This window comes from Micropterus dolomieu, linkage group LG17 (genome assembly GCF_021292245.1).
Source record: "Micropterus dolomieu isolate WLL.071019.BEF.003 ecotype Adirondacks linkage group LG17, ASM2129224v1, whole genome shotgun sequence".
In the NCBI taxonomy this organism is placed as follows: domain Eukaryota; kingdom Metazoa; phylum Chordata; class Actinopteri; order Centrarchiformes; family Centrarchidae; genus Micropterus; species Micropterus dolomieu.
This window is the reverse complement of record NC_060166.1, coordinates 27,718,283-27,733,269: the sequence shown is the minus strand read 5'-3', so window position 1 is coordinate 27,733,269 and position 14,987 is coordinate 27,718,283.

The window sequence follows — 14,987 nt, the reverse complement described above, 5'->3', positions numbered from 1 at the left end:
TCATCTTTGGACAGTACCTGGCCTTGTCATTAAAGACCACCTACCAAGACCACATCAGGCCCCAGTGTGGTCAGTCATTAAATATATCCGAATTCATTATTTCTTCGGCTCCACACCTCTTTTCACACCTTTAACTGTTACTGAACACTCAAATTACAATGAAGCCCGTCAAGAAGTGACCAAAACAAAACAACATTTGATAGTTCAGTCGGCAGGTTAGTGGAGTCAGCATGTATCCAGGCTTCTCTATGGGCAGAGCTGATTTATGTAGCAGCTCAGCACTCTAAGCCCAGAGTCTGCACTCACACCATACTCCTGGGGGCTGTCTGATTAGAGATGGGGGAGAGAAACCATGCACTCACACACCCTGCCATTTGGTTCTCATTACACACATGTACATGAACACACCCAGAACACACTCACACCCTTACACATGCACACTAGAGCGCGCACACAAACACACAAAGATGCAGATGCAGACTTGTGCAATCTCAAACATATAGTGCCATTCCTAAATTACCTGTGTATTGCGAAATTGTGCATTGGCAGTTGATAAACTGAGCAACAGTAAAATGAAGAAATGGAAAGGCAGAAACATAGCAATACTGAAAGAATGCAACACACTTCTCAAACAATATGTATTATGCATATATGACTAATCCCTGAAATTAAAGCATAATCAATGTTGTCCTGCTCCCCTGAAGTCCTGATTTCTTGGTTCTACATAACTTTGAACTTTTCCCTTTTGTCTTTCTCCTTCTTTTGTCTTTACAGCGCCATGTTCTGTCCAATAAAAGCAATAAAATAATGTGTGAATGTAAGAAATGGCATCTCGCCTCCATTTCATTTCTACATGCTCCACCACAGATGTGCAGGTAGCTTGAAAGGTGCCATAAAGCTGGTGGTATCAACCCAAAACACGATTGTGTGCATTTTCAATTTTAAAAAACCTGGTATAGGATGGTACCCCATGCTGTTTAACACAAGTGTTAATATGAGAGGACTGTAAACACTCAGTTGTAATCACAGACTGCAGCATGTGGCCCTTTGACCGCAATGAGATGAGGAGATGCATGTGTTATAGGTAGAAATGAGAGAGCCTGAGGGGCACAAGGTTAATTTACAACACAGAATGTTGATTTTACCAGCTGAGCAATGTATGACAATCCACGCAGGGGGTATTTGATCAAAAAAAGTCTCTGTTGTGTTCTGGATCATGCGCCATTTGCAGCATGTCATTAAAACCCTGTTAAAGATCTGTTCACAGAGCTCCCCAACCATTATATGTACACTGTCTCCCTCCAGGATGACCCGCAGATGCACTCAGCATTGACTCAGGTTGTGATGCCTCCACCCCCCCACCCTCCACTAGTGACATCAGACTCAAGCAATGGGCGGAAACATATTTCACACGTAGTTAAACCATGCTGTGCCCCTCACCAGGTCAGGGACATGATGCTGGAACTCTGATGGGTAAACCAGATGCACACATAGACAAACACACCCATACATTATGCGCAAAAAATAAATACATCACAGCTACAGTCCTGCTGAACATGGCAGAAAGTGGTGGAAACATGAGTCAGAGTTGGTTCAGGAGTCTGTTGTGTTGGAGTAACCTTAGGAAATGAAGTCTTGCCAGCAAGTTTCTCTATGTACACAACAAACTCCTCTTCATCATTTCCACTGGCATTGACTGCAACTCATTTCTCATGAGATTTCCGAGCAAGACTTCAGTTTCTTGTTTAAAAGAAAGGGTGTCCCCGGGAGTCCCTCGTAGGGATCCTATATGCTATGTTTAAATGCATGAATGTTATTATTATTATTATTATTATTATTATTATCATCTTTGTTACTACTACTTTACATGGTGGAGGGAGATTGGGAGGGAGGAGGGGTGAACCTGGGAGGGCCTTCATGGATGACAAACTCAAGTGGTATTATATTTTACCACATATATTGTGTTGTCTTTTTGTGTGCACTTTGATGCTTATACATATATTGTATTGTATCTCTGTGTTTGCCATGCACCAGCAAAAGACAAATTTCCACTGTTGTCTGCATTAATGGACAATAAGAATCTTTAATCTCCATAATCACTGACACTGTCACAACCCGTTTTATTTATATTTTCAATAAACATTATTAAGTTTTCAAGAAGCAGGTCTCCAGACTTTCATTTTTTAAATAGTTTTACTAGTTTTTGTCAGTGTATACGGCGCACCTGTTTGGGAGGCTGCCGTCCATTCAGCCAATGTCCCTAGTGATCATGTTCAAGTGTGAAAAGAACAATGAGGTGGACAGAAGTGGATGAGACAATTCTGCATGGGACGTAGTGGAGACAGATCACGCTCTCTCTCCAAGGGGGTGTCGCTGTCTGACAGGAAGTGTAGGTCAGCGCTTGACGTGTGTGTGTGCATGTGTGTGTGTGTGTGTGTATGTGTGTCTCTGTGTGGCCAGGTCTGCATCAGCAGGTCAGGGATGTATATGCAGCAGGAAATGACCCAAAACACGCGCATTAAGATTTAACCCCATGTCATCTTCTCATCTGAGGTTCTTATCTGGACCATAACTATCATCAATTCTACTGTCAGCTGACATTTAAATTTAGTAGTAAACAAGTCTGTTTGTATTTATAAAAATTAGCACAAATAAGCACTGAAGTATCTTTTTGTAATTGGGGATGTAAAAAAATCTGTGGCAGTGTCAGTCTGCAGGTAAAGTATGAATTTATCAAAAGAAAAGTGTTCAAATCGTAGCTGCATAATGATGCAATTCATGGAAATGGATGAAGTAACAAACTGTATACGTGAGCATCCAAATACACGTAAGAATATTTGGAATACTTGAGCAGAGGTGCTCTAAATTTAGCTTCTCCTTGACTTTCTCTCGCCCCCTCCCAACACTTCTGCCTTCCAGTCTGAAACAATGGACCCCCTATGTCCCTCCCCCATCCTCCCTCCACCCAACACACACACACACACATACACACACTGTGCCATTATTAGATGTGCTACCTCTCCCTATTTAGGTGTGTGTATGTGTATGTGCTTGGACTCCATCTGGCCTCTGGAGTCCCATAAGGAACAGCAGAATATTAAGAGCCTCATGTACTCACTTTGCAATGTCGTTTCCGTGGCGATGGGGACACTGCATAGGTGGACAGGAAGTGACTCTTTGGGGCGAAGGAATTCTAAGACAGTGGGCCCTGACTGACGTTATGGGCGCAGAAATATGCCATTAGAGCTGAGCGTACAGCATTTGTGAACAGGATATCGCTGCCTGTGAGCAGACACGTTTACATCAGTCTTGTCCAACTCTGACTGACCTATTAACTCATCAGGTTATGTAAACTCTGACTATTCAATTCGTCAGCTTTATGTGCCTATCTGTGTGTCATCTTCCTGCTGCCACTCTGTAAGGGCATGGTTGTCTACAGTAGCACACAAACAGGAGTTGATGGGGTGATCTAAGGTTCATCCTGTTTTGGTGTGCGGCTGCAACCTTGAAACATGTCATTTTCCTGGAGTGTCTTGGTAAAAACAGATGGTTGTTATCATCAGGGTTTGTGAGGAAGCCTTGCTGGCAGCTCATTAGTTCATCCTCTCTTTCCTCCTTTCTCCTCCCCTTCGCCCACTTCGGTTTATCTCTCGTCTCAGCTGATTTTGCAACCACTTAACATACAGTTTTTGCTGGGTTTCCCCTTAAAAGTATTACTAGGCTTATTTGCGATCTTGCAGAGAGTCTAAAAATGACAATTCGCTGTTTTACGGGGAGTTACTGTATGTGCCAATCTCTGGCCAAGAAATACTTACTTCCTAACCCACCCCACCCCCACATGGACGTTTTTACACTTTGGTGTTTATACAGTTCAAACTAACAGCATACATATTCAATGAGCATAACAGGTGTTGGTATAGACAGACTTAGTAATCTTTTGACAGACCCAGGCTAGCTATTTCCCCCTGTTTTCAGCCTTCATGCTAAGCTAAACTAATCAGCGTCGTTTTTTGCTGTACAGACATGAGGGTGGTATCAATCCTCTCATCTAACTCTCTGCACAAAAGTGAATAATTCCCCAAAAGTTGAACTATAGCTTAAGGTTTGTTAAAATCCTCTTATGATCTGACAGTATCACACATTTATTCGGTTTTGGCTTGTTCCAGATCCTTATGTGGTGTAGACTACATGAAATATTCAAACCCAATATAAAACCCATATATTTGCTATATTTGGAGACTTCAGGATGTCCCCTTGAATTAAAAATAAAGTTCTGTATGTTTGTACAGCATTCGTTTGCACCCACAGCACGCCACTGCTTGTGAATTTTTTTGTTTTTTTAAGGATGCCCTCCTCTTTAACCATCCTTTTCCATCTCTCATTCTCTCTCATCTTATACTCTCCAGTCACTTCCTCTTTCACCATGTTCTACGCTCGCCGTACAAATGTGTGCATGTGTATGTGTGTCTAAAGCATGTGTGTCAGTGTCCATCTCTACGTGGCAGCATTCCAGCAAAACTGAGCCAGTAAGGGGTCTCTGTCTCACATCCCTCTTCAATCAAACACAAACACACACGTCCGGCCAGCCTGGCCCACGCTATCTTCCCCTGCCTCCTAGTGCCAGATGCACACACCCTGTGCTCTCCGTCTTTTGCTCTCGCCTCCTCCTCTTCCAACATTCCTAATCTGCCTCCTCTCTCTCCTCTGCTTGCCTTTCCTCCCTCCCCCTCCCTCTCCTCCCCTCCGGTTCAGCACCCCTGTGCATCACATTGTCTCCCGGCTCTTCATCTTTCTCCATTTCCTGTGTCCTGCTCCTTGTGCCCCCTACACCCCCTCCTCCTTCCTACCCCGCTTCTCTAGGCTTCTCTCTCTCCTCGCGACGTGACTTTTAGCACAGACAAGTGGGGCCGCTGCCAGTAAACTGGGGCAGAACAGGCTGAAGATGTGCACTCGCTCGCTGTGGTGTCCATGTACAAGTCTGACTGTGATATTCCAAAGCAGTCGTTTCAACACAGAGAGAGAGATGTGGTTCATACCTATTCAGATTTGGTGCCTTTGATTTTGCCATTCCATGTAAAGACAGGCCACAAATTAAAGGAATAGGCCAACATTGTGGGAAATATGTTTATTCCTTTTCTTATTGAGTTACACAAAAATTCTACTGTCCTATGTTTTATTCATATTAGAAATGCATGTTTATATATAGAAATCCGGACCTAAGACTCACGTCCAGCCTGCTCCCGCTGACTTTTTCCCCTGTCCCAGTACTGTGATGAATTTTGAAATTGCCATCCTCCAGGAATCCTGTGATCCACAGGAAAAAACGTCAACCTCTAATGCTGATACCACTCATTTAAGTCCATTAAAAATAAAGCTTGATGGTTACTTTAGCTTAGCATAAAGACTGGAAACAGGGGGACACCACTAGCCTGGTTCTGTCTAAAGTCAACAATATCTGCCTATACCAGGGCATCTAAAACTCACTAATTAAAATATTACGTCTCATTTGTTTAGCCAAAGTATAAAAATGGACATTTACGGCCAAGAAATAGTCCTGTTATGATTCTTTAAAAGGAATAATCTGGATAAATGAGTAGAGAAACATACTAAATGCAAATATTTCTATACAGGGAATGAGGAGTCACTCCAGGGTCTGATGAGAATGGAAAATATGTGAATTATGTGCTGTGACCTTAACAGTCACTACATCTCAACCCAGTGAAACACCTATGGGCACCAGACACTCTAGCACTCTACTGCCATCATTAATACACCAAATAAGGATATTATTTGGAAAAACTGGTGTTTAATCCCTCCTGCAGAGACTTGTAGAATCTATAAATATATACATTTATGCGAGCAATTAAGTTGTTCTGCAGGTTCATGGTGGAGCACTTTACTGGGTTTAGTAGTTGTTAGCTTCCTTTTATTTTGTGTTGGGAATTTCATATTTCACTGTTTTATTTCAAAGCATGATCAAAATTTGCTTTTACATTCATTATGTCGCCAATCTTCACTGAACATCAACATGCCTTCATTGATTCATAATATGCATTTACCAACTTTGCCATACATAGAAACCAGTTGCATTTTAGTTTCACTTACTGACCAAATTTTTCCACTTAATACCACTAACAACATATATAGCTGATAAGAGCATTTTGCTCATGACTCAGCTGAGAAACACTTTTATTTAATGTGATCGTGGTAATGAAAGAAGAACCCAAATTGCATGAAGAGAGCAATCGAGAGAGAGAAAAAAAGAAAGGAAGGAGGGGAGACAAGCTGCAGCTGGTACAGGAAGCAAGGATGATGCCAGTGGAGGGCATGAGAGCAATCAACAGAGCGTTCTCACAGGAGACAGCAGAGCTCAGTACACACACACACACACATGCATGGTATAGTGAAGCCTGCTTGTCCAGACATGTTGTTGTGTGTCTGCATGTGTGTAGGTGTTCATGTGTGTTTTTGCAAGTGTTATCAGGAAGTTGAAGATGGAGACAGAAGACGTTGGACCATCCCTCTCTCTGTGTTTACACTCAGTCTAAACAGCAGACCAGTCACTGAGGCTAATGGGGTTTTAATCTACAGCTGGATGACACACACATGTCTTCTGAACCTCCCAAACAGACGGGTGACCTCTCTGTGCCACATTTGCATTTACAACATACACTCACTCTTCCAATAATGTACTTTTTGCAATTTTTTACTCTGTGTAATGCCGTTTGAGTATGTGGAAACAGCATCATCATTATTTAGAAGGCAGACGCTTTTTTTCACAGGATTACTGACATGTGGACAGAAGGAGCCAGGGATTAAACCAGCAACTTCACAATTAATGGACAACCCACTCTACCACCTGATGTACCTTTGGAGCTACAGCTTCTTTCTATTTGTTGCTTGTTTTGAGGGTTAAGCAAAAAATAAGACTTTTGGGCAATTTCATGTTTACACATAAATTAATTATAAGCAAATAGGCAGATGCCTACTAAGAGAGAGACAGAGTGATGCACAATCATACAGGAACTGCACCCTTGCTTTCTTCTCACCTTTAGAGTTCTGGTATCTACGCCCATTGACTGTGCACAAACACACACATGCACGTGGGCACACACACACACACACACACACAGTCACACAAAGTGAAAGTGATGAAGCTCTTGGTAATTTATTACCCTTGTCAAACTGAACAGAATTCTAATGGACTGCTTTTAAGTGTGTAACTCCACTCTGAGAAGGTAATGGACACCCTGTTTTTAACAGCTCAGTGACTTTCACTGTTCTGTGACATAGAGAAATACGCACACACACGCACACAAACGAGATCGATTTTTGCCTGAGAGCGCGTGACTAAACACAAAAGCGTCAAAGTTCCAGCAACAGATCCGGCAGTCTCACCTTCACAATTTGTGTCATACGCACACATCTCACTGCCAACGCTTTCACATGAAGTCACTCTCATTAAATTAAAGGTCACATAACTTATACAGAGCCTATGTGTCTCTTACAGTAAAACACACTTTGTAGATCACCTTCTGAACTGAAGTTGTTTGCATGCCAGTTCATTAGTTTGTTAAAACATTTTCCCCTCCAGGCCTGCAGCATAAAGGCTCTCTGTACCTTTCCTCTGATAGATAAAGATCGCATTATTACCTCTAATGTTTAGGCTGCCTGTATTTCAATGCGTGTGTCACCCAGCCAGGCTGGCCGTCAGCCCCTCTCCCCCAAGGCCAAGCAACTTTGTCCAGGCTTGTCTGGCCGCTGCACTCCTCTGTGCTGGATGTGCAAAATTTATAATGTAAAGTCCCTGTTTGGTTTACTGTGTGTGCTTCTCTCTGTTGCTTCCAGCATCTGTGAATGACAAATTAATGAACCTCTCATACCAGTTTCTGTTATCACCATGTGGACTGGTATGAAACAGTTTGTGGAAAGTTTAGCTCATACTATCTATTATCTTATAGGTGTTTTGGTATTCTGATGCACAAAACGCTGTGCTGTTTGTGCATGTTTCTATGTATGTTTCTTCATTGTTTTATTTGCATGCTTCTTGCCTGATAAAGTATGAGCAGCTGAAGAAAGAGCGTATATATTGTGTGAAAGAAACAGGATGGGTGGATTTGTCAGGGCAGGTGCCCATTTGTTAGTCAATCTGCAGGCAGGAAATTGCACTGGCATAGACACACAAACTCACACATTGCCCACAATATACACCCAATTTGTGACACGAGCCCTCTCAGTAGCTAAAGCAATACTTCCTCCTTGTACTTCTCTTGATCCTGCTCTGCTTCTCACACGGTCTTCAGGTCTCTTAAAATCTGATTTCATCTTTGTGCCACAGCCAAATCACCTAGCACCACGCTATGCATTCTAATCATTCACAACAATATTAAGTCAGCATGTTTAAGCATTGCAGTTGACCCCATTTCGACCAGTTTATTATCCAATTAAATATTGTATAAGTCAGTCTCATATATAATTTAACAATTCTTCAAAAGGTAGAACCTCCAGTCAGAAGCTGTCACACATTATATTAATGTGACCTTTACTCTTTGGTATTATAAAGTTTCTATTTAAAGTGAGACTATGTAAATTTTGAAAAGCAGCGATTGTGGACAGAAGTCTCACTGACTGGATGATGAAACACTGACTTTCCCGTAATTTCCCAAGATTCGTTTGAGTCACTTGCTTTAAAGACATCAATGTTTGTGATGATGAAAAAAAAATTGTTTAATTAACACAAGTAGTGATGATTCATAAAATCTGAAAAACTGACTAAGTAAAACACAGCAGCATCGTTGTAAAGTTTGCTAACGTTAGCTAAGAGAAGCCACCATAAGCTACTGGTGCTACTAGGTCAAGTAAGGCTATAGCCGCAAAACCCATTACATTTCAAAAACTTTCATTAACCCACTGTCCAGCCCCAAATGGCAGATAGGGTATGTTTCTTCATATCTGCTGGATGTGTAAATAGTCAACTGTATACAGTGATAATTTGTCAATATTATGTTTTCAGCTTATTACACTGGCCCTAAGTTGCCAAAAGAAGAAATGAATCAACTTTAAACTTTTTATTTGTGAAAGGAAGACTTATTAGAAGACTATTTGTTATTTACACAAAAGTTACATTGCCTTATTTGAACGTGTTGTGTGAATGTGTTGAAGACAAGCAATATTGACAGTTTTGCAGAAAAGATCCAAAAAGTGTTTACATACTGTATATGTGCTAAAGAATTAATGCTTTTTATTAATGTGCGTTTGGAATGTCACATGTATTGACAAAACTAGTAAAAACACTTTTCTACAGTGCTGTTGACTTTATAAGTTCTATTGTTCTTAGAAATCCAAGCACAGTTTTTTATGGCTCTTTTTGTATTCACACCGGCCCCTTCTAACACAGCAGGTGAACTAGGTTGGACATCAGGGCAAAGTAATAACTCTGACACATTACTTTACTATATGCATATTGGCTGTACAACTCAGCTGCATCCACATTTTTCAACTTGTCAAAAGCAGAACTAGCCATAACACCAGAGTATCACCAGGGAGTAATGTTGAGAAACAAATTCACAGAAAGGAGGAAAGGGAGAGAGTACCATATGTGGGTGAGAAACGTGTTCTCATAGAGGCTGTTTTTCTTTTGTTTCAGCTGCACGGCCCCACCTTAAATGAGGACAGGGAGCAAGGGAGCACACTGGACAGAGGAGGAGAGGGGAGAGGTAGATGGGAATTCATTGAAGAATTGGGCATAATGTGCTCTGGGCAGTCCCCAACCCAGCTGTTTTCCATTCAGTGGGAGTCCAAGCAGTGAAATGTAGCAGGGGTGGGATAGACAGCCACAGAGACATGTAGAGAAGAGGAGGAGGAGGAGGGAGACTGTAAAACATGGCGTGAGATACAACATGTAGAGGTCATGCTTGTGGCCATTTAAGTGGAGTGGAGCGTCTGTCTCACTTTTCTTTCCCTCTCTATTTTCCTCTTTTCTCTCACAAATTAGATAGAACTATGGACTCATTCATCGAACCCATCACACCAAAACATACTCCTTTTAAAGGAATGAGAGATGTTTTTAGATACGTGTGTTTAGCGTGTTCTTAGTAACCTACATGTTTTTACACGTTTTTTGTAGTGTGTAGGACAGACTTCCTTCCTCTTAGAGGCTCTCAATATGTAGTTTCTGCTGATCCACTGGCCTATGGCACCCACTTATCCTAACATTGATTAAACTATATGAAAAGCGCATTATCTATCAAAATATACAGTAATCTGTAGTAGCTCCATGGCCACAATTAACCCAAGATACCAACTAAAAACTAAAAGACACATTAAATAGGTCAAGTAATTCTCAGTGGTAAGTATTGTGCTAGTCATAGTACTAAACCTGCAAAGAACATACCATGTTAACCAGCAGCAGATTGAGCTGTGCTTTTGAAAGCATTATGCAGAAATCCATGAACACTAATTAACTTCAGTCATTGTTGTCATACAATGCAACACATGGGTGAAATTCTAATTGTCCGCATATATTAATGCACATTTTTGTTTACTCTTTCACCGTCATATTGATTTTCCCTGCATACAGTGGTCACTAAAAGTCACTGACAGAGCCTAAACAGCCAGTGTCTCTGTAGCTTGTGCTGAAATTACAGAGTGCAGATTATTTGCCTCTCATTAATATTTAAACGCATTTAATGTCTAAAATCTGAAGTAAAACTGTAACAATGTTACTTCCCCTTTCTACTTCTGTTACTTTTACATTTTTTAAATATCCAATGTATTATTATTTAAAGGCAGGATTTGTTGCTGGAGCATTGTAGTAAAGTTCAGTTAGAGTTCAAGTTCAGTAAAAAATCAGAGGATGCCAATTTTAAACTATGATTGTCCAAAAGCCCAGTTATATGTGCTTATTTTATTGTATGAATAATAACCAGATGAAATGTCTTCCTTTGGTTTGACTGAACACTGAGAAGGGAAAAACACAGATGTCAGAGAAGCAGGAAATTAAGACACCTCATCCTATCTCGTCTCAGTTCTCTGGTCATTGCTGAATGAGCCCAACTGCAGGTTAATAAGAAACTAGTGAGTGAAACTTCTTTTAAAATGTTAAAAGTTTTTCTTTTGATGGTTCACAATTAATGATGGCACTGAAAGCAGCACCAGGAAGACCTCTTTCCTGTGCTTCCTGGAGTTGAAGAGAAGTCACAAAAGTAAAAAAAAAAAAAAAATATATATATATATATATATATATATATATATATATAGGCATAAACCTGAATTACACTGGGATTGCTCTTTAATGAAATTCTCTTCTTAAGTGCTTACAGCAGAGTCACTGCAGTGTATCTGTTGAGTGTGCAGAAATCAGAGTTTAAATGACTCTGCAGTCAATACCTTTGCCCTTCTCGTCCATCTACTCTACATCTTAAGCACCAGGTTAAGCAAACATCCACTCCACTGGAAACCCACTGGTTATCCACCTCATCTATTCATGTTTTGTTAAACTGATTAGTCCTATTTAGGGTTAAAAAAGGTCAGGAGGTCCTCTCCCAGCATACATTGCTCACATCCTGAAAAGTTCATCGCTCCATCGCTCAACAAACACACTCATCACTCACACTTGAATTCATACCTGTGGATATTTTCATCTGACTTGTGGGAGCAAACCTACACAAACACAAGCAGAACATGTAAACTCTGCACAGAGAAGTCTACAAGCGGGGCAGGGAGTAGAGGCTCATGCTGAATGGTGAGTAAGACCTTGCACCCGCCCTGTGTCCCCCCTTGACATTACCAGGCTGAACCAGGGCACCCACTGCCTGACATCAGACACCTCAGACCTTTGCCATTTAATATGTGATGCCTCTGGGTGGCAGAATGGCAAGGGAGCAGGGTGAAGCAGGCCTGCTGCCAGAAGGTCTCCTGTTCTCTCTGTATGAGCAGTGGGCACTAAGGTTTTGCACCACTGTCCCTCAGCTGAAAATAGTAAAGGCAAGCTTATTTTCTTATTTTGGACATAATTTCAGTTCTGATAAAATTGTACTTGGAGCAAACAGCATAACTATAATGTCTGAAAAATCACGAGTGATCTCACATTTAAACAGATTTTAAACAAACTCTCAGGTCAGCCAAACTTATTTGGAACAGAGAATAAAAATAAGTGGTAAACTTATTGCATACATGTATTTTATTGGCTAATGCACCTGATGACGTCTTGTTGGGTTGTGAAAAAAGTTTAGCCTTTTTCCCAGACGACCTTGCATTTTTTTGCCTGAGCCATCTGTGTTGGCACCCTGGCTGCATCAATGAACTGGCCTCATTCAAATGAATGAGGGGCCTGTTTTTTTTTCATACATGGTTAAGGTTGGTCTGAACACAGCCTAAAAAGTTGGTAATAATCCCTCACTGCACAAGAATACAGGTAGAATACTTAATGTGAAGGCTATATTTCTACTGTTCAGAAAAGATAAAATAATGCTGCTGTGTTAACTTTCCAGAGCTGTGAAATCCTGTTTCAGAGTATAAAGAGCTGTGCAGCATTTTGACGGCTGATAAGCCTTTAAACACATTTTTGGCTTGTTTACATCCTGTCTGATCATCTTGTGTTTTTTTGCCCACTAAGACTTCATTAGTGATGCCACAATGTTCCCTGATCTCAGCTCTAAAGTTAGTGAGTACAACATTCTCCTGACTTTGGACACACTTACTAGCTTGAAAGCTCTGGAAAAAGCTAGTAAGATGACTTTTTTGTCAATAGCAGATACAGTATAATGACCACAACTATGATAAAGCGCAAGTTGTAATAAACTGGAATTTTCCTTGAACTCAGAGAAAACCACGCTTGCGTTCCAGGTTTAGGAAACAGAAAAGGCTGAGACATGTGATGAATGTCATGCTGTTACTTTTGTTTTCACCTACAGTTTAAACAGCATAAAGCGGACGATGTCCTTTATTACAACTGGTGAATATAATCGCTCAGGAAGCACCTCTAGTTCATGAATGTTGATGATTTATACCACCTGAGAGAAGAAATGCTAATTTGTTTAATGTCAAGATGTAATTTGTGGCAAGTTGCTTGATTCATACCAAACATCTGGAAGGCACTATGATTTCTTATGTGCTGATGATAATATGGTGATTTTCACACAGTGGAAAAGGATGTGAGTTTGTGTGTGTGTGTGTGTGTGTGTGTGTGTGTGTGTGTGTGTGTGTGTGTGTGTGTGCCTGCCTGGCTGCCTGGCTGGTTTTGCTCCTGCTGACAGAGTAATGGATCTGTTCATTGTTGCATGTGGACTGTGTGTGATGTATGAGATTCATTTGAAATTCTCTGTCTTAAATGAGGCACTCACATGTCTCCATATGGGAGAATATAGACTTGAAGTCGAATGTATTAGGCTATAGGAAAATGAACAGAGGTTGCTCATTTTTGCGGTCATCGTTGCTGTGAAATGGTCTTGATCATGGTCTTTTGTCTCATATTTTTCTTTTAATGTGAAACTCATATCATGCGCAATAAATGTGTGAAAAACAAAAATGAAATGGGGTAAATCTAGTGTAATTAAATTCTAGAAAATATCAATTTAATCATATCTAAATGTTCTTATAATAGAAATGTATATTTATGTATTGTTATGTATAATTATTTGTATTCAAATTATACACAAAATAAAATAAATGAAAACGTCTGACACATTTCCTTGTAAATTCACTTTATTGCCAAGTTGATTTTGAGTATAGTAACAAACAAAAAAAACATGACATTTTTCACATTGGCTTTTAAAAAAAATAAAAGCCTTATCAACATGATTTTATCAAGACAACATAATTAAATGAAATTATTATAAAAACCCACAATTGAAATTTACACAAAAATTTACTATAAAACATTTTGACATGCAATAAATACATTCATTTCACTAAAGCAAAGTAAGATCAATATTGACAATGAAATGCAGAAAAATACTGTTTGGTTTAATGTATTGCTTTTAATTGATTTTATGGTATAAAACCACAAAACGAAACACTGGACAATGATGTTTCATGGACATCTGCTTCATGCCTGCTGAAATAAGATCATGTCTTCCACTGAAAAGTCTAATTTCCATGGTAAATTCATGATGTATGTAATCTGTGATGTATTTTTTTTTCCATCTATCCGCAGCAACTGTCTGCGTGGCAGTCTGTGTTAGTGCTGAACTTTCTTATCTGTGAACGGATACAACCACCTCGAAACATCCCAGTGATCTGAAGTAAATCATGATCCATCATTTCTACACATAACCTTTTTCCAACACCAGTATAGATGTTTTGTGTGTGTCTTTGTGTATGTGTGTGTGTGAGGACCCCCCTGGGGCCCTGTAACATTTTGGTGTAGGTTTTAGTGTGTGTTGGGTAGAAGACGTCAGTGGAATCACCTTTTCTTTAATAATGGCTTTTTTTACAAGAAGTGACACTCCAAACGGATCAGGGCAGCCTAATTAAATCTGACCTAATCTGGAGCAGCAGTCTGCCATCCAGCTGTGTGTGTCCGTGAGATATACAATCAAATCTTCTCCCCGACCAACTTTCACTCTTCCAAATTCCTGCTTTGCTTTCTCCTCTTTGTTTGTCTTTGAACTTAAACTCCTGGAGCAGAAGTTGTACACTGTAAACGAAAGGTTTCAAGCCAAAGTCCACTTAGTCTGACTTGTATGTGTTCAAGGTAGAGACAGAAACAGAGATTCAAGCCAAACAGATGGAGGAAGACATGGACAGCCAGAACCCCCTTCCCTATCCAACTACAAAGAGCCTACTGTGGGCCATGTGCTGATTGAGTGATAATTATTCGGCCTGGAAATAAGATGACATCTCTGAGGGCACGCTGACATTAACATGAACATTAAAAATCCTTGTCAATGACCTGCAGCAATCAACAATGAAAAAAAAATTAATTTCCTTCATTTATTAAATGGGAAATGAAAACTCCCAGAACGAGGGGGGGGGGGGGGGGGTTG